At 36.9% G+C, this 18900-nt stretch overlaps 1 long non-coding RNA gene across 6 annotated transcripts in view; it reads right to left on the bottom strand.

Moving 5' to 3' along the window:
- The window catches only part of LOC309637022, a 98336-nt gene extending 79481 nt beyond the window's left edge, over window positions 1-18855 (bottom strand). Inside the window, exon 1 of one of the 6 annotated variants that reach the window (XR_014250368.1) lies at window positions 18761-18855. This is a non-coding gene — a long non-coding RNA (uncharacterized lncRNA). The other 5 variants (XR_014250369.1, XR_014250370.1, XR_014250371.1 and 2 more) reach the window with 5 other exon arrangements.
- Window positions 18856-18900: the final 45 nt, after the last annotated feature.

Raw genomic sequence — 18900 nt, 5'->3', positions numbered from 1 at the left:
GACATAAATGTAAGACCTGAAACCATAAAACTTCTAGAGAAAACATAGGCAGTATGCTCTTGACATCAGTCTTAGAAACATTTTTTTTGGATATGTCTCCTCAGGCAAGAGAAACAAACCCAAAAATTAACATTAAACTAAATAGGATTACATCAAACTAAAACTCTCCTGTACAGCAAAGAAAACCATTAACAAAATGAAAAGACAACCTACTGAATAGGAGAAAATATTTGCAAATGATATATCCAATAAGGGGTTAATATCCAAAATATGTAAAGAACTTATACAACTCAACAACAACTTAAAAAATACAACCTGATTTAAAAATGGGCAGAGGAGTTGAAGAGACATTTTCCCAAAAAAGACATACAGATGGTCAACAGGCACATGAAAAGGTGTTCAACATCACTAATTATGAGGGAAATGCAAATTAAAACCACAATGAGATATAACTTCACACATGTTAGAATGGCTATTATCAAAAAGGCAAGAAATAACAAATGGTGACAAGGATGTGGAGAAAAGGGAACCCTCCTACACTGTTGGTGGTGGGAATGTAAATTGGTGCAGCCACTATGAACAGTATGGAGGTTCCTCAAAAAATTAAAAATGGAACTAACTACTGTATGATCCAGCTATCCCATTTATGGGTATTTACCCAAAGAATATGAAAACACTAATTAGAAAAGATACATGCACCCCTATGTTCACCACAGCATTATTAACAAGAGCCAAAATATGGAAAAAACCTAAGGGCCCATCAGTGGATGAATAGATAAAAAAAGATGTGGTATATATGTACAATGGAATGCTACTCAGCCATAAAAAAACATGAAACCTTACCATTTGACAACAAAGATGAACCTCAAGGTATTATGCTAAGAGAAATAAGTCAGACAGAGAAAGACAAATACTGTATGATTTCTCTTGTATGTAGAATCTAAAAAACAAACAAAGAAAAAAAACCAAAATAAATTAACAAACTAAACCAAACAAAAACAAATACATAGATACAGACAACAGAGTAGTGGTCACCAGAGAGGATGGGGCAAAATGGGCAAAGGGGATCAACTGTATGGTGATGGATGAAAACTAAATTTTTGGTGGTGAGCACGCTGTAGGGTACACAGAAGTAGAAACATAATGTTGTACACATGAAACATATAATGTTATAAGCCAACGTTACCTAAATAAACAATAATTTTTAAAAAAAGAAGTAAAATGACAAGATCAGGGCTTTAAAATCTTGGGTCAAAGTACCAAGAGAGAACCATAGAACTTCTAGGAATCCCTTGAAAAAGTCTCTTATCTTTTGTAGTCTCAGGGGTTGATATTTCCAAAAAAACAAAAACAAAAACCCTAAAGCACATTTAAATTATTATACTGAGGATTGCAGAATTACGATATAAACAGGGGTCACTTCCTTGTCAAGTCTCTTATGTAAAACTTTGGATGTTAAATGAAAAAGAATGAGATCTTGAATACTGAAATGATGATATTTATGTGTGCATTCCAATGAACTGAGAAACTTGAACATCTGCATTCTTCTGTTCCAGTGAAATTAGCACTTCCTTCCTCCCAGGCTTAAAGACCCCACAATTTTTTCCCTTAAAGCAGATCCTGATTCTCCTCAAATGCACCTCCACCATCTCTCATTGCTTCTAGATATAAAACTAGAGTTATATTCTATTGTAATCTAGGGCAGGGATTGGCATTTTTTTCTTTAAAGAGCTGCATAGAAAATATTTTAAGTTTGCAGGCCATAGAATCTCCGTTACAACTATTCAACACTGTTGTTGCAAAAGCAAATATAAACAATACGTTAAAAAATGGGCATCACAGTATTCTGATAAAACTTTATTGACAAAAACAGGTTGTCATCTCACAAGCCAGAGTTTGCTAATCCTTGCTCTATGGGGATGTGTACAAGGACTGACCCAGGAAGGTCATCAAAAGGATTGCAATATTTTGCCAATTTATATGAACAAAAAGCTGAGACTGAATTTTAAGAGCACTAGACCAGGTAGGAATTTATTGATAAGGGTAAATATATCAGAGCTTCTGTTTTCAATGTTTAGCTTGAGCAGCTAAGAGTGGCACCTACTCCTGATGAATTGTCAGCTCTCCTTTAACTCATCCCTATCATCAGTTAGTTGAGGAAGGAAAAACGCAGAACTAGTTTGCAGATGATGATACACAATAAATTGCTATCAGCCAGAAGTGGACAGCTGTAGAGTTAATAGCTGCACTCAGGGTAGCCCTGAATGACAATGAGGAAAAGGGACACTCCCACTGGGAGCATTCATCTCATATAAGCAGTGCATCTAGTTGTTCAGTTTGCCCAGAAAGAGAGATCGCCAGATCTATACAGACCTATTTAGATTCGTGGGCAGGGGTTAACGCTTTGGCCACATTGTCAGGCACTTAGAGGGAACAAGATTGGAAAGCTGGTGACAAGGAGGTCTAGGGATCAACTTCTCACAATGGACACAGTGTACGAGGACATTTGAGTCTCAAGTGAATTCATAGATCATTCATTGCTGAGGCAGCTTTCAATAATTAGGTGATCAAGATGTCCTGTTCTGTAGGTCATTAGTAGCCTCTTTCCATGGCCATTCAAGTATTTGCCCCGCAAGTTCAAGTAAAGTGGGCGGATGGCACACACCGAGGTTTTGCTGGGATCACCGACATGCGTGTTCCTCACTAAGGTTCATCTATCTAAGACAGTGTGAAGGCCCAACTGTTAACAGAAATAAATGCTGAGTTCCTAACATGGCACAATTCCTTTGAGGGAACAGTTACCCACAGGGTAACAGGTTGATTTCCTTAGAAATCATCATGGGAAGGGCAGCAATTTGTTTTCACTGGAATAGATACTTATACTGGATAGATGCATGCTTTCCCTGGCCACAGCTCTTCTGCTAGCAACACCACGCACAAACTTCCAGACGACAATTTACCATCATGGTATCTCACGCAACACAGCTTCTGACAATGGATTTCATTTTACAGTAAAAGAAGTGATCGTACCCATAGGATTCCCTTATTTTACCACGTATCCCATCAACACAAAGCAGCTGGCACTACAGAACAGTAGAATGGCCCGTGGAAGATTATAGCTGAATAAATTCAACTCAGTTCAGGTTCAGTGACAACATCATGAGGGGCTGACATGCCCTCATACAAAATATGGTATATGCTCTAAACCAGCAACAATCTATAATACTGTTTCTCCCATAGCCAGAGTATAATTTTTTTTCTCTCTCTCACTTTTACTACTCTTCTATATAAGTCATAATGGTGAATATTAAAATTTTAATTTGCAGTTACATATCAAAGGATGATTGTGATTGTATTAGAAAAGAATGATTATTACCCAGATATAGCTAGTGACTCATGGAACGCTGAGTCTTCACTTTTGGGGGAAGAGGGTGGATGTTTTTGTTTGAAGAAGTGATAACTGCATCATATTAGGCAGAAATGGGATGCTTTGTTATTACTTTTGTATGGAAGATAAATACGGACAGGAGGGGTTGTAAGAATGTTGAGTAACCCAATGGTTGGACGGTGCCATACTGTCTGCTGTTAACTCAGCACTGTCCTCACCCCTTTCTATCCTTTCCTCTTCAAGGGGCTGGAAGGATAATGACATTGCCAAGAATTCCTTGCCAATAAGCTTCCAATTTATAGGCAATTAGGAAGATGGAAGAGAAGTATAAACTATCATTTCTCCTCTCAAGAAGGTAGATGTACTGGCAAAAGGCAGATGCGAAGCTTGCAACAGCTTTTGGATGAACTTCTGCAAATCACCCAATTCAGTGTTATGGGCAGCTGAGATCACTGGCAACTGTTATCATGATTCTCTACTTTCTGAGTGTCTGAAAGGCAGCACCAGCTCTCCCTTGACTCTCACTTCCCCTCCCGCTTCGATGATTTTATAAGCATCAATTCACTGTACTAAAGCCCTTACTATTTAAATATCTAGAATGGTTTGTGTTTTCGTGAATGAACTGGGACATATATATGCAATAAAACATCCATGATATATATACATACATAACGATCATAATATCTGACTAAAATAATTTAATTTTCAGTTCAATTTTTCTAATACAAGCTTGTTTTCTAGTTCTTATACCTGAAATATGAGTCTGAAGAGCTGAGATGAATGACCTCATTCAAGGTTTCTCAATATCAGCACTACTGGCATAGTGGGCTGAATAGTTCTTTGTCATGAGGGCCAGTCTTGTGTACTGTAGGAGGTTTAGCAGCACCTCTGGCCCCTGGCCTCTACCCATCAGATGCCATTAGCACTACCTCTCTCCGCTCCCAAACTGTGACAAAGTAAAATGTCTTCATATATTCGCAAATGTCCTCTGGAGGGGCAAAATCACCCCCAGTTAAGAATTATTGGTATACAGGAACTATCTTCACTGTTTTTACAAATTTTTTGTAAGTCTAAAATCATTCCAAAATAAAAAGTTAACAAAAAAATCTTCCAGACACACGTTGATTAGCTAGTGAAGTCTTCAAGCTATTTAAGGAAAGAAACAATATCAATCTTACACAAACTCTTCAAAGACTAGTAAAATAAATAATATTTTTCAACTTATTTTGAGGCCAGCATAAGCTTCATACTCAAATCTGTCAGAAATATTCTAAGAAAGGAAAATTACAAGCTAATCTCACCCAAACACATAGACAAAAAAAACCATAAACAAATATTAGCAAAGATTATCTTGGCCAGATATAAAAGACTACATCAAGGCCCAGTTACGTTTACTTCAAGAATGCAAAGTTGGTTTAATACTTTAATGCAGTCAATGGAAATTCACTACATCAACAGAACAAAGGTGAAAAATCATGTGGTTGTCTCAATAGATACAAAAAGAGGATCTGATAAAATTTTCAAAATTATTTCATAATAAAATATCTTAGCAAATCAGGAATAGAAAGAAACTTCCCTAATCTGATCATAGGTGTCAATAAAAAATTATAGCAAACATGGCATTTGAAGCAAAAGACTGGAAGCTTAATTCTTGAGAACAGGAACAAGACAGAGATATTCACTATCAACAATTCTATTTAATATTGTACCAGAGGCCCCCAGCCAATGTAATAAGGAAAGACAAAAAAATAAGTGGATTGGAAATATGAATATCATTATTCATATATGACAAGATCACATATGGAAAGCCAACAGGTCTCTAGAAAACTATTAGAACTAATGAATAGATTTAGCAAGATTGCTGGATACGAGATCAGTATACAATAATAAATTGTATAAAATAAAAAAATTTAAATATAGTAATACAATTTGCCCTTGGTATTTACCCAAAGGAGTTGAAAACTTATATCCATACAAAAATCTGCACACAGATGTTTACAGTAGTTTTATTCATAACTGACAAAATGTGGAAGCAACCAAGATATCTATCTTCAGTAGGTGAACGGATAAACTGTGGTACATACAGACAGTGGAATATTATTTAGCACTAAAAAGAAATGAGCTATCAAGCCATGAAAAGACATGGGGGAACTTTAAATGCATATTATTAAGTGAAAGAAGTCAATCTGAGAAGGGATCTAACTGTATGATAATATGATATTCTGGAAAAGGAAATAATATGAAGACAGTAAAAAAAAAAATCAGTGGTTGCCAGGGGTCATGGGGGGCAGTGGGGGAATACAGTGGAGAGGGATGCATAGGTGAGCACAGAGGATTTGCGGGGGGCGGGGGGGGACAGTGAAAATACTCTGTATGATACTAAGATGATGGATACATGTCATTATACATTTGTCCAAAGCCATAGAATGTACAACACCAAGAGTGAACCCTAGTGTAAACTATGGACTTCGGGTGATTATGACATGTAGGTCCATCAGTTGTAACAAATATACCACTCTCGTGGAGGATGTTGGTAATGCAGGAGGCTACGCATACTTAGGGGCAGGGTGTGTAAGAGAAATCTCTGTATCTTTCTCCTAATTTTGCTGTGAATCTAAAACTGCTCTTAAAAAAGGTTTTTTAAAAAAGCAAAAAAATTTAAATAGCTTCAAAGGCATCAATCATCTAGGAAGGAATCTAATGAAAGCTGCAAGATTTCTACAAAAAAATTATTTAACATTATTGAAAGAAATTAAAGGACACCTTTAAAAAAATGGAAGGTCATACCATGTTCATGAGTCGAAAGACTCAATGTTGTGAAAGAATCAAGGCATCCCATAACAATCTATAGACCCAAGGCAATCACAATCAAAATGCCAGAGGACTTTTTTGTTAAAAATTGACAATCTGGGGAATTCCCTGGTGGACCAGTGGTTAGGACTCAGTGTTTTCACTGCCATGGCCTGGGTTTGATCCCTGGTCAGGGAACTAAGATCCCACAGGCCACATGGTGCAGCCAAAAAAATAAATAATAATAAAATAATAATATTGACTATCGGATAATAAAATTTACATGAAAATGCAAAAAGGCCAGAACAGCCAAGATGATCTTTAAAGAGAACAAAGTTAGAGGGTTTATACTACTGGATATCAAGTCTTATCATAAACCTTCAGGAATGAAGACAATGTGGTATCAGTGCAAGAATAGTTAGAAAAAGCAATCAAACAGATTCTAGAAACAGACCTTATATATATGGATACTTGGAGTGTTGACAAAGATGGAACTACAGAGTGATGAATAATAGACTTTTTTTTTTTTTTTTCAGTAAATGGTGTTGGGTTAATTGGATAGTCATGGGTTGGGGTGGGTGGGGGATGAGTCTTGATTCTTATATCATACTGTACATAAAAATTAATTTCAGGTGGATTGTAGATCTAAATGCAAAAACTAAGACAATGTTTTCAGTAGATAATTTAGAATGTCTTCGTGACTTTGGGGTAAGCAAAGATTTCTTAAATAGAATCTAAAGAACACCAAATATAAAAGAAAGATTGATAATTTGACATTAGAACTGAGAATCATCCTCAAAAAACTAAAAATAGAGTTGCCATATGATCCAGCAATCCCACTCCTGGGCATATATCAGGACAAAACTCTAATTCGAAAAGTTACATGCACCCCTATGTTCATAGCAGCACTATTTACAATAGCCAAGACATAGAAACAACCTAAATGTCCATCGACAGATGAGTGGATAAAGAAGATGTTGTATATATATATATATATATATATATATATATATATATATATATATACAGTGGAATATTACTCAGCTATAAAAAAGAATGAAATAATGCCATTTGCAGCTACATGGATGGACCTAGAGATTATCATACTAAGCAAAGTAATTCAGAAAGAGAAAGACAAATACCATATGATATCACTTATATGTGGAATCTAAAATATGACACAAATGAACTTATGTGTGAAACAGAAACAGACTCACAGACATAGAGAACAGACTTGTTGTTGCCAAGTAGCGGTGGGAGGGTTGAATTGGGAGTTTGGGACTAGCAGATGCAAACTATTATATATAGAATGGATAAACAACAAGGTCCTACTGTATAGCACAGGGAACTATACTCAATATCCTGTAATAAACTATAGTGGAAAAGAATATGAAAAAGAATATATATATATATATGTATAACTGAATCACTTTGCTGTACACCAGAAACTAACACAACATTGTAAATCAACTATACTTCAATTTTAAAAAAAGAAAAAAAAACTGAGCAACATATCATTTGAAATAGCATAAAAATCAAATACCTAGGAATAAATTGAACAAAAGATGTATATCAAAAGATGTCATTAAGACAAACAAAATTCAAGCTACAGTTTGGGAGAAGATACCTGCAATACATATGATTGAAAAAGTATATATCCAGAATATATAAAGATTGGCTACAAAGTAATTTTTTTAATGTAGACAATTCAGTAGGTAAATATAGGGGTGAAATGTCAGAAGAGGCACATCAAAAAAGTAGATATTCAAATGGCCAGTAAACGTGAAAACATTAGTCAATGAGGCAGTTTAAATTAAAACCAGTATCTGTGTAAAATACCATTACATACCCAAAGAATAGTTATAATTTAACAAACTGATAGTATCCCATATTGGGTACCGCAAAAGAATCTGGAGCAACTGAAACTTTTATATGCTACTGTTGTTGGCACGAGGATAGACAAATGTATACCTCTGGAGGAAATGTAAATTGCTACAAACATTGAAAACTTGTTTGACAGTAATGTACTCAAGCTAAATATATGTAAAATCTAAGATCCAGCTATTTACTCCTACAGATATACAAAACAGAAATGCATACTTACATGTATCAAAGATGTATGTAAGAAAGTCCTTGACAACATTATTTGTAAGAGTGCAAACTGAAAACAACCTAAATATTTATCAACGGTGTAATGGATAATATCATATAGTCATACAATGGACTACTATGCAGAAAAGAAAATAAAGGATTGCTACACTGACAATTTGCATTAACCCACAAACATACTATCAAATAAACGACACAAAAGACAGAAGAATAGGAACAGAATTATTCTAATCATGTAAACTTCAAAAACAGGCAAAACAAATCTATAATATTAGAAATCAGGATGGTGACTACCTTTGGTTAGGAAGGAATGTAACTCGGAGGGGGCATGAGGAGGGTTCTGGGGTGCTGGTAATGTCCTCTTTTTTATCTGGGTGATGGTAACATGTGTGTGTTAATTTTGTGATCGTTCCTCAAGATGTACATTTGTAGTTTGTATGTTTTCATCTGTATGTATGCTATATGTCAATAATAGTTTATTTTAAACAATGACAAGTGCTATAACTGAGGCATATAAGATATGCATGGTGTGTACTGAGGAAGACAGAAGGGAATGACCTAAAAGGCATGTGTTAGGAGTTGAATTGAGTTCCAAAAAAAGATAGGTGGAGTCCTAACTCCTAGTATTTCAGAATGTGACCTTATTTGGAAATAGGGTTGTTGTAGATAAATGTTAACTATTGATAAAATGAGGTCATGCTGGAGTAGGGTGGGCGCTTAATTCCATATGACTGATGTCCTTAATAAGAAAAGGGGAATTGGAGCAGACACAAGGGAGAACACCATGTAATACCACAGGCAGACGGTGGAGTGAGGCAACCGCAAGGCAAGCAACACCCAGGATTGATGGCCACCACCCGAAGCTAGGAAGAGGCATGGAAGGTTCTTCCCTAAAGGTTTCAGAGGGAGCATGGCCCTGCCAGCACCTTGATTGTGGACTTCTAGCCCCCAGAACTGTCAGACAATACATTTCTATTGTTTTAAGCCACCTAATGCGTGGTACTTTGTTAGGGCAGCTGTTGAAAATGAATACAGTATGCATTAGTGTTCTATTTTTACATAGGAGGCAATTGAAGTTCTGTGTCACTGAACTAGGGACCAGACTAAAAATTAGCTCTGGTATTTAAAGTCCATCGGTGACAAGCAAAGCGGTGAGTAAATAAAAGATGTTTGGGGAAAAAAAACCCAGCTCTCTGACATTTGGACCAGCCATTCCATGTTCTTTCCTTTACCCAACATTTTCTAAAGCAAAGATTTTGGAAATAGTTTTCTTAGTAGAGAAAAATGCCGGTAAATAAAATGCCAGCCTCTTTCATCAGAAAGATGACTTTCATTCTGTTTCTGATTATTTGGTGACCTAGGTATCTGGGTAAACTTTTTCATGAAAATATCTCTCCCCACCTCCCACCCCTCACCTCCAGCCCCAGGGGACTCCAAAGGAAAGAAACACACTCACAACACGAGTGCAGCAAAGGGAGGGAATCACTGGTGAGAATTTAGAACTGAAAGCCAGCTCTCAGGCCAAATCCTTGTCATCTTGGTGGTATTAAACACTTCAAAATGAGAGTTGAAATCAGAGTGATCTTGGATTAGCAGAATCCCCAGAAGCCTGACAGAAGCAAATTAAATTCCCCCATGGAGAAATTCATCTCAGACCTCAAAGAATTCCAACAAATAGAACTCAACGCACGCAGCCCATCCTCCTTCTGTCTCGTTTATAAAACGATGCTCAGCTTTAGCCACATTATGGTCCCATTTTCTCATCCCAGAACATGCTACATGCTTTGATTTGTCACCCATTGCAGAGGCAGCTCCTCTGACCTTCTAGTCACATCTATCACCTGACACGGGTGACTCCCATTTCTCCTTAAAGTCTTAACTTGAGCTGTGAAGCTGCTTTGAGTTCCTTAGACAAAGTCAATATTCTCTCTGTGCTCCAATTCTATTCAGTCAAATTTTGTATTTACAATTCAAATTTCCTCAGGCCCCACCAGTCCACGGTTATGAATGCCAACACCTCAACACGAATAGTTCAAATGTCACAGATTATTTGCTCCTTGACCGTAGGTCTCACCCAAAGTCTCCCTTAGTTATTTCTGGGAACTTATGGGTGTGATGTTATGTTCTGCTGTGGCATGGCCTAGCAGGCGTTTGTTTACCTATTTACTTTTCCATATCCATGTGAATTGCCTTCCTCTCCTTGCAGTCCTAAAACCACTACCTCTAACATCTTTTGTCTTTGGCTGAGGATGGTATTTAAGGTGAGGACTTTGGCCATTTTGGTGAGTTATTCAGATTTCCTGGGTCTCTCCCATGTGTACATGTTATTAAACTTCTGTTTGATTTTTCCCTGTTAATCTGTTTCATGTCACTTTAATTCTTAGACCAGCCAAAGGAACCTAGAAGGACAGAGGAAGATCTCTTCCTTCGCAACAGCCTCATTTCATCCCCTGGTTCTGAAGCAGCATTGCTTCCATTCCCTGTGATTCACAGGGTTCTTTATGGATACTGCTCCTTCAACTACTACCTTGTTAAAAAACACAATTCAACCTGGTACATTTGAAGATCCAACTGGCTTATTAAACAATTCACGAATTTGGGCAGCATCTCATCTGGCCAGCTGAGAGATACTCGCAGGAGTTGTACAAAATGGAAGGTTTCTCCTTTGCTTATTTCTTAAGAAGAATTGTGTTTAGTGATTATTTTATTTTTTTAATGAGTTTTTTAAAATATAAATTTATTTATTTGTTTTTATTTTTGGCTGTGTTGGGTCTTCGTTGCTGTGCGCGGGCTTTCTCTAGTTGTGGCGAGGGTGGGCTACTCTTCGTTGTGGTGCACGGGCTTCTTGCAGTGGCTTCTCTTGTTGCGGAGCACGGGCTCTAGGCGCACAGGCTTCAGTAGTTGTGGCTCGCGGGCTCTAGGCGCACAGGCTCAGTAGTTGTGGTGCAGGGGCTTAGTTGCTCTGCAGCATGTGGGATCTTCCCAGGCCAGGGATCAAACCCATGTCCCCTGCATTGGCAGGCGGATTCTTAACCACTGCACCACCTGGGAAGCCCCTATTTAGTGATTATTTTAGATGGTGATATTATAGCACTCATCCATGTGTAAATTATTTCACATAGGGAAGAGCTCTGACCTATACCTATTATGGTTCTTATTGAAAACAAAACAGGATGTGCATTTCTGTCATCTTATGAATATATTTCTACTTTATTTTGAAACATTTGCCAAACTAATTACTATAACACTGTATAACATTAAAAATGTTCAAGGACTGCTTAGCATTAGAAGCAGACTATATCCCAAAATTCTAAAACAGCAGCAAGTGTTGTTGCTTGTATAAAGATAAATGACAATTTTTAGACTAATTTCCATAGTGCCCTGTTGGCATTAGCACTACCATTGTACCCTGCTGTATAATAAACAATCTTAGACATTTATCAACTGTTGATACAAATGTTAGTCCTGTCAAATACAAATTGGCAGGTGCCATCTACCTCTACAAGGATTAAATCATGTGCTGCTGCAGCGGCTGACTTTCAATACCCCCCCGAAAGGAGCTCAGGGTGGAGAACAGAAATGAGGCATTCCGTGCTCTGGGAAAAACTGGCAGAACAGATCTTCAGATAGATATTTTCAGGAGACGATTTTATGAGCCCAATTCTTATATCTCCTCATATCTAGAAAAGCACTAAAATCCTTCATGGTCATGTCTGCTCCTCATGACTAGCAGTACCTTCACAAGACTAGCAGAAACTTTTTGCAAAAAAATATGTGCTTGTTTGCATGTACTCCTGATTGACCAAAATCACATGTATACTGACCTTCCCCCCTACCTCTTTGGAGCAGTTTCTCAGAGCTATCTGAGATGCTATCTCCCAGGCTATAGTCCTCATTTTGCCCCAAATAAAACTTAACTCACAACTCTCACGTTGTGCATTTTTTTTAAGCCGGCAGTCCCTAACCACTTTTTATGTTTTAAATTTTTGAAATTCAAGTGTAACTGCCATAACATAAAATAAACACTAGACTGTAAAAAAACAACAAGAACAAAAAAACCAAAATGGAAGGTTTTTATAGGCAGAAAGAGGGTGGGACAAGGAAGTTAAAAGAGTGGGTTTTTTCAGGCAAGGTGACCTTCCCTTAGGGGAAGGAAGGGGTGGGGTGGGGGTGGTCTCAGGCAGATTAGCTCACCAGTGCTGACCAGGAAATTCCAGACTGATTGGTTTAAAATTCCACTCCTGGGAAGGGCTGCAACAGCAATTCCTTCTTGGTTTGCAATTTTAGGGCAAGTGACTCAACCTGAGCCTTTCATTTCTTTCGTAAAGAAAGAAGAACAAAGAGCATCTCTCACCACCCACATGGCAAGAAACCAATCTCTCTGACGATAGCCAATGAGAACCTAGCAGCTGCCAATGGCGGTGTGGGTGAGCTTAGAAGCAGAACTTTTGAGGTTGCTGACAGTCAACTGAGTGAGTTTGGAAGGGATTCTCCCCAAATACAGACTTGAGATGACTGCAGCCCTGGCTGATACCTTGACTGTAACCTCTGAGAGATCCAGAGCCAGAGGCTCCAGCTAGGCTGCAACCAGATTCTCGACCCACAGAAATTGTGAAGCAAACGGTTATTGTTCCATGCCCTTATGTTTTGGGGTAATTTATTACAAAGTAATAGATAACTATTACAGAAATGGAAACTCTGACTTTAGCTGAACAAATACACTACCAGAATAAAGACTACATTTCTCAGCCTCCCTAATAGTTAGATGTGGTCATGTGACCGAGCTGTGGCCAACAGAATGTGAGAGGTAACACGTGGAGTTTTTAGACTGGGTCTTTGAAAAGCTATGCATGCTTCATACCCTCTTTCCTATTTCTCTATTTAATATGCATAAAGTTATGATGATGACAGAGCTACAAGATGGAAAAGCCTAGATTCCTGAATCACCATGTGGAGGAGGGCTACCCACTGACCAGGATCATCCATTTGACCTGGTACGTGAGTGAAAAATAAATTTCCATTGTGTCTCAGTCATTACAGTTTGAGGGTTTATTTGCTACCATAGATAACTATGCTAATTTACACCTTTATGTGAAAGGAAAATAAACTTTTCTCTGGAGTAAATCGCTAATATTTTGGGTGTGTGTCACATGAAGCCTAGCCTATATTCTTATCAATATGTATACCTTAAGAATTTTATTTTTAACCTAAATATTTATTCCTCAGTCATTAAAGCCTTTCTTTTGAGTATGGTTCTTCTGACTGGAGTTCTGAGTAGTCTTTCTTGTATAGACTGTACCTGTAGTGCTTTGCATTGGATTTCCAGTTTCATTTTGTTCAAAGTGGAGACAAATAAAGACTCTTGCAAAGCAGATTGAATGCAGACTACTGCTAGATTTGAAGGCTTTTAAACAATTCTCTAGTCTGCTCATCAGTGAATTCGGTACAGTTGCAGAATACAAAATTAATATACAGAAATCTGTTGCATCTCTATACACTAACAACAAACTATCAGAAAGAGAAATTAAGGAAACAATCCCATTTACAACCACATCAAAAAGAATAAAACATCTAGGAATAAATCTAACTAATGAGGTAAAAGACCTGTGCTTGGCAAACTATACGATGCTGATGAAAGAAACTGAAGATGACACAAACAGATGGAAAGATATACTGTGTTCATGGATTAGAAGAATTAATATTGCAGTATTAATAATACTACTCAAGGTAATCTACAAATTCAAAGCAACCTCTATCAAAATACTAATGGCATTTTTCAAAGAACTAGAACAAATAATTTTAAAATTCGTGTAGAAACACAAAAGACCCCAAATAGCCAAAACAATCTTGAGAAAAAAGAACAGAGCTGGAGGTATCATGCTCCTTGACTTCAGGCTATACCACAAAGCTACAGTAATCAAAACCATATAATACTGGCACAAAAACAGACACATAGATCAATGGAACAGAATAGAGAGCCCAGAAATAAACCCACACACCAGTGGTCAATTAATATATGACAAAGGAGGAAATAACATACAATGGAGGAAAGACAGCCTCTTCAATAAGTGGTGCTGGGAAAACTGGACAGCTACATGTAAAAGAACGAAATTAGAGCATTCTCTAACACTATATACATAAATAAACTCAAAATGGATTAAATCCCTAAATGTAAGACCAGAAACCATAAAACTCCTAGAAGAAAACATTGTTAGAACACTCTTTGACATAAATCGTAGCAATATTTTTTTGGATCTGTCTCCTAAGGCAAAGGAGACAAAAGTAGAAATAAACAAACGGGACCTAATTAAACTTAAAAGATTTTGCACAGCAAAGGAAACCATCAACAAAATGAAAAGAAAACCTCCTGAACAGGAGAAAATATCTGCAAATGATACAACCAATAAGGGGTTAATATCCAAAATATATATACAGCTCAAACAACTCAATATCAAAAAACAAACAACGTGGTTAAAAAAAGAACAGAAGACCCTGTATAGACATTTTTCCCAAAAAGGCATACAGATGGCCAACAGGCATATGAAAAGATGCTTAATGTTGCTAATCATCAGAGAAATGCAAATCAAAACCACAGTGAGATATCACCTCACACCTGTCAGAATGGCTATCATCAAAAAGACCACAAATAACAAATGTTGGCAAGGATGTAGAGAAAGGGAACGCTTGTGCACTGCTGGCGGGAATGTAAATTGGTGCAGCCACTTGGAAACCAGTATGGAGGTTCCTCAAAAAACTAAAAATAGAACCACCATACCATCCAGCAATTCTAGTCCTGGGCATAAATCTGAAGAAGACAAAAACACTAATTAGAAAAAATACATGTATCCCAATGTTCACAGCAGCATTATTTACAACAGCCAAGATATGAAAGCAATCTAAGTGTCCATCAACAGATGAATGGATAAAGATGATACACACACACACACACACGCACACACACACACAATGGAATACTACTCAGCCATAAAAAAAAAAGAAATTTTCCCATTTGCAACAACATGGATGGACCTGAAGGGTATTATGCTTAATGAAATAAGTCAGAAAAAGACAAATATTGTATGTTATCACTTATATATGGAATCTAAAAAATAAAACAAACTAGTGGATATCACAAAAAAGAAACAGACTGTCATAGGGAACAAACTAGAGGTTACCAATGGGGAGAAGAAAGAGAGGCAAGATAGCGGTATGGAGTTAAGAGGAACAAACTACTATGTACAAAATAAAGAAGCTACAGGGATATATTGTACAGCACAGGTAATATAGCCAATATTTCTCATAACTTTAAATGGGGTATAATCTATAAAAATTTTGAATCGTCATGTTGTATACCTGAAGCTAATATAATAATATTGGGGCTCTTGCATGTTACCACTACACCAGCAGTGCTGATGTAAACCACTATAATATTATAATTCAACTGCATCACAATTTAAAAAAAAAAGAATTGACACAAGGGTTAGAATTAGCAAACAAGAATATTAAAGTAGTCATTATAACTATCACACACACACACACACACACACACACACACACACACACACAAAAGAAAGGTAGAGACATGGAAGATAAACAGTGCTGCCCAACAGAATTTTCAATGATGATGGAAATGTTCGATCCCTACAGGATCCAGTATGATAGCCAAGAGCCACAAGCGGCCAGTGAGCCCTCGAAATCTGCCTAGTGCAACTGAGGAACTGAATTTGTTATTTTTTAACTTATTTAAATTTAAGCACACATAGCTAGCCTCTACCATATTTGACATCACAACACTAGAAGGTCTAGGAAAAAAATATCTTCATAGGGAGGCTCTCAGGGGAATAATGGTTCCTTTTCCTCTTAGATTAGGATGATTAAATCTTATCAAAACTAAGCTTGCACATCCAAAAGTAAACTTAACGTCACTGACTTTACTTCTTTACCAATCATTCTCTCCGTGTTTTTGTACTAAATAATTCTATACATATGCTTACTGCTGCTAATATTACTGAAATTGTTGTTGCTGCCGCTGTTCTTCTTCCTTTACACCTCCTTCTGGGGCATAAGGGATACCACAGTGCAGAAATATGAGAAGCCATGGTACATATTATCCTAAGCATTCCAGAGCTTTCAATATGCTCTGCAGTAGTACTTCACAGAGCATTGAGTACAAAGGTCTTTTCTTAGCAGGCATGCAAGAAATGCTTTTGACAATAAAAATCTGAGAAGACAACACCTGAGAAAAAGATTGACTCAATAAGTAACTCTCTAGTTTGTTTCTAATTAGGCAAAACCATTTCAGTAAAAAAACGAAATTGAGGCATGCTCTCCACTGTGGACAACAGAAGTCAGAGGGAAAAAAAACGTACAAGAAATGTCTTCCTAATATGATGAGATATTTCAGATACACAGAAGATATATGTTCTGTGTATCTGATGTTAAAAATTATGAGGTAGTAGAATTCCTATTATGGGAGATAATTTTTTTAAGGTCTAAATTTAGTTAATTTTAGTATTAATTTCTTGTCAACAGTTCTGGGTTACTTATAATTAATGTGATTCTATGCATATAATGTATTTATTTATTTTTTTAATTGAAGTACCGTTGATGTACAATATTATATGTTATAGGTGTACAATATTGTGATTCGTGATTTTTAAAGGTTATACTTCATTTATCGTTATTACAAATATTGGCTATATTCCTTGCATTGCACAATATATCCTTGTAGCTTATTTTATACATAATAATTTATACCTCTCAATCCCTTACATGGGAGACAATTTTTAAATACTTCATCAAAAAACCACTCTGGAATGTTTACCTTAACTATTAGTAAAGGAAATAGCAGTAGTACGATCAGAAAACCAAGAAGTATTTTACTGAGGAGGGGGAGATAAATACTTAATGTAAAATTTAAACATGCCTGGATAATGTGATGAAGACATTTCTAAAATTGAGAAGGAAATAAATATACAACAAAATGCACATATCTTTAAAATATCTCTAGACTTTTATAACCACCTGACCCACACCCAATTCAATGTGTATTTTATTAGCATTCATCCTTATCTGGTCTTTCTGAAGAATTCTTCTTAGTTTTCATAGAAACAACAATTATTTTTCTTGGCAGACTCAAATTTTATCAATTTATGTAATTTAATTTCCCAACCTTTCATAAATCTATCAATTTTTGTAACATAATTTCCCAATCTTTCAAGAGAAGTCTGTTATTTTTTTTAATCTGAAGTTAATTCAAGTAAAGGGGATAAATATACTTGTAGACTAACCAACCACGCAGGCGAGCTTTACCCTACAGCAATCACAAATCTGGAAACTTTGTACTAGGTAAACACCTTTAAACCACATTTTAATTTTCCCCAGAAATGAACGTAAAAATCTTAATCTCAAAAATTAAAGGATGCAATAAGAACAATAACAAAGGAAACAAAAGTGAAGAAATGTGAATTAGAAAGTAGGAGGTAATTTTACAATATATACAAATATCAAGCCATTATATTGTACATCTGAAACTAATATATGTTAATTTAAAAAAAGAAAGTAGGAGGCAAGCCACAGATATTTAAAACAATACTCATATAAAAGGTTTTCATGATTAGAGTCTAATAATTTCTCCCCTTACACTGCAGCACTTCTGATGATCCTATAAGGAAACAAATATTCTTCTCTAAAGTTAGTCATCTCTCACTTTCCGGTATTTTCTTCTATCTATCACTCTAGAGGGAACAAAATCAAAGGACTTTCTTTGGATTTTCTTCTGATGGTCAAATTCACTAGAACAGTGGTTCCCAAACTTTATCAAACATGGGAATCAATCCAGGGTTTGTTAAACCCAGCTTCCTGGGGTCCTCCCAGAGCTTCTAATCTAGCAGGTCTGAGGCGGCTCCCAAGAACTTGTGTTTCCAGGAAACTCTAAATTTGTTGGACACTGCTGGTCGGACTTTGAGAACCACTCCTCTGAGACTTCCAGAAAGGTTTATTTACAAGTGTGACCACTGCAATTCATATTTAGAAAAGCTAACAACGACAAAAATAAAAACCACACACGCGCGCAAAAGCAAACCTCTAGGAATCTACAGATACTACCGTTTAGTCTGCATAGATCTGCTTTATCTGTACTACGAAAAGGTTTCTGGTATTTCAACACCTACCTAAACTGGTTCAGCCAAATTCTAGCCATTCAGTGTTATAGAAAAGAGCAGGCTGGGGTTGAGAAATACGTATTACCAAGTTGTCTAACAAGTATTGGCGCCTCCTTCTCTTAAGTAGAAAATGCTTCCAACATGCATTTCAAAAGAAGTATCATCTAGTTCCCTCAAGGCAGAGCAAGGATTGTTTGCATAAATAACGTAAACCTGCTCCGTACAAGACTTTGAGCTACACACACCAGCGCCAGTGAAAAAGCAAAGAAACAAATACAACCTGAAACTCCACCCTGCACCACCTTAGTACCTAAATCAGGTCCTCTTCTTCCTTCAGTCCCTGGGAACGAAGGGGGCGTGTTGGAGCGCGCGGCGCCCACGTGACCGCCGAGAGCCCCTCGCGGCCAAGTCACGCGATCTGCCGTCATATCGGCTTATGCCGCCGGCCTC

Source organism: Balaenoptera physalus (genome assembly GCF_965194825.1).
Source record: "Balaenoptera physalus genome assembly, chromosome: 10".
Classification (NCBI taxonomy): Eukaryota; Metazoa; Chordata; class Mammalia; order Artiodactyla; family Balaenopteridae; genus Balaenoptera; species Balaenoptera physalus.
The sequence above is the reverse complement of the archived record's forward strand: the minus strand, read 5'-3'. Positions and strand labels throughout refer to the sequence as shown.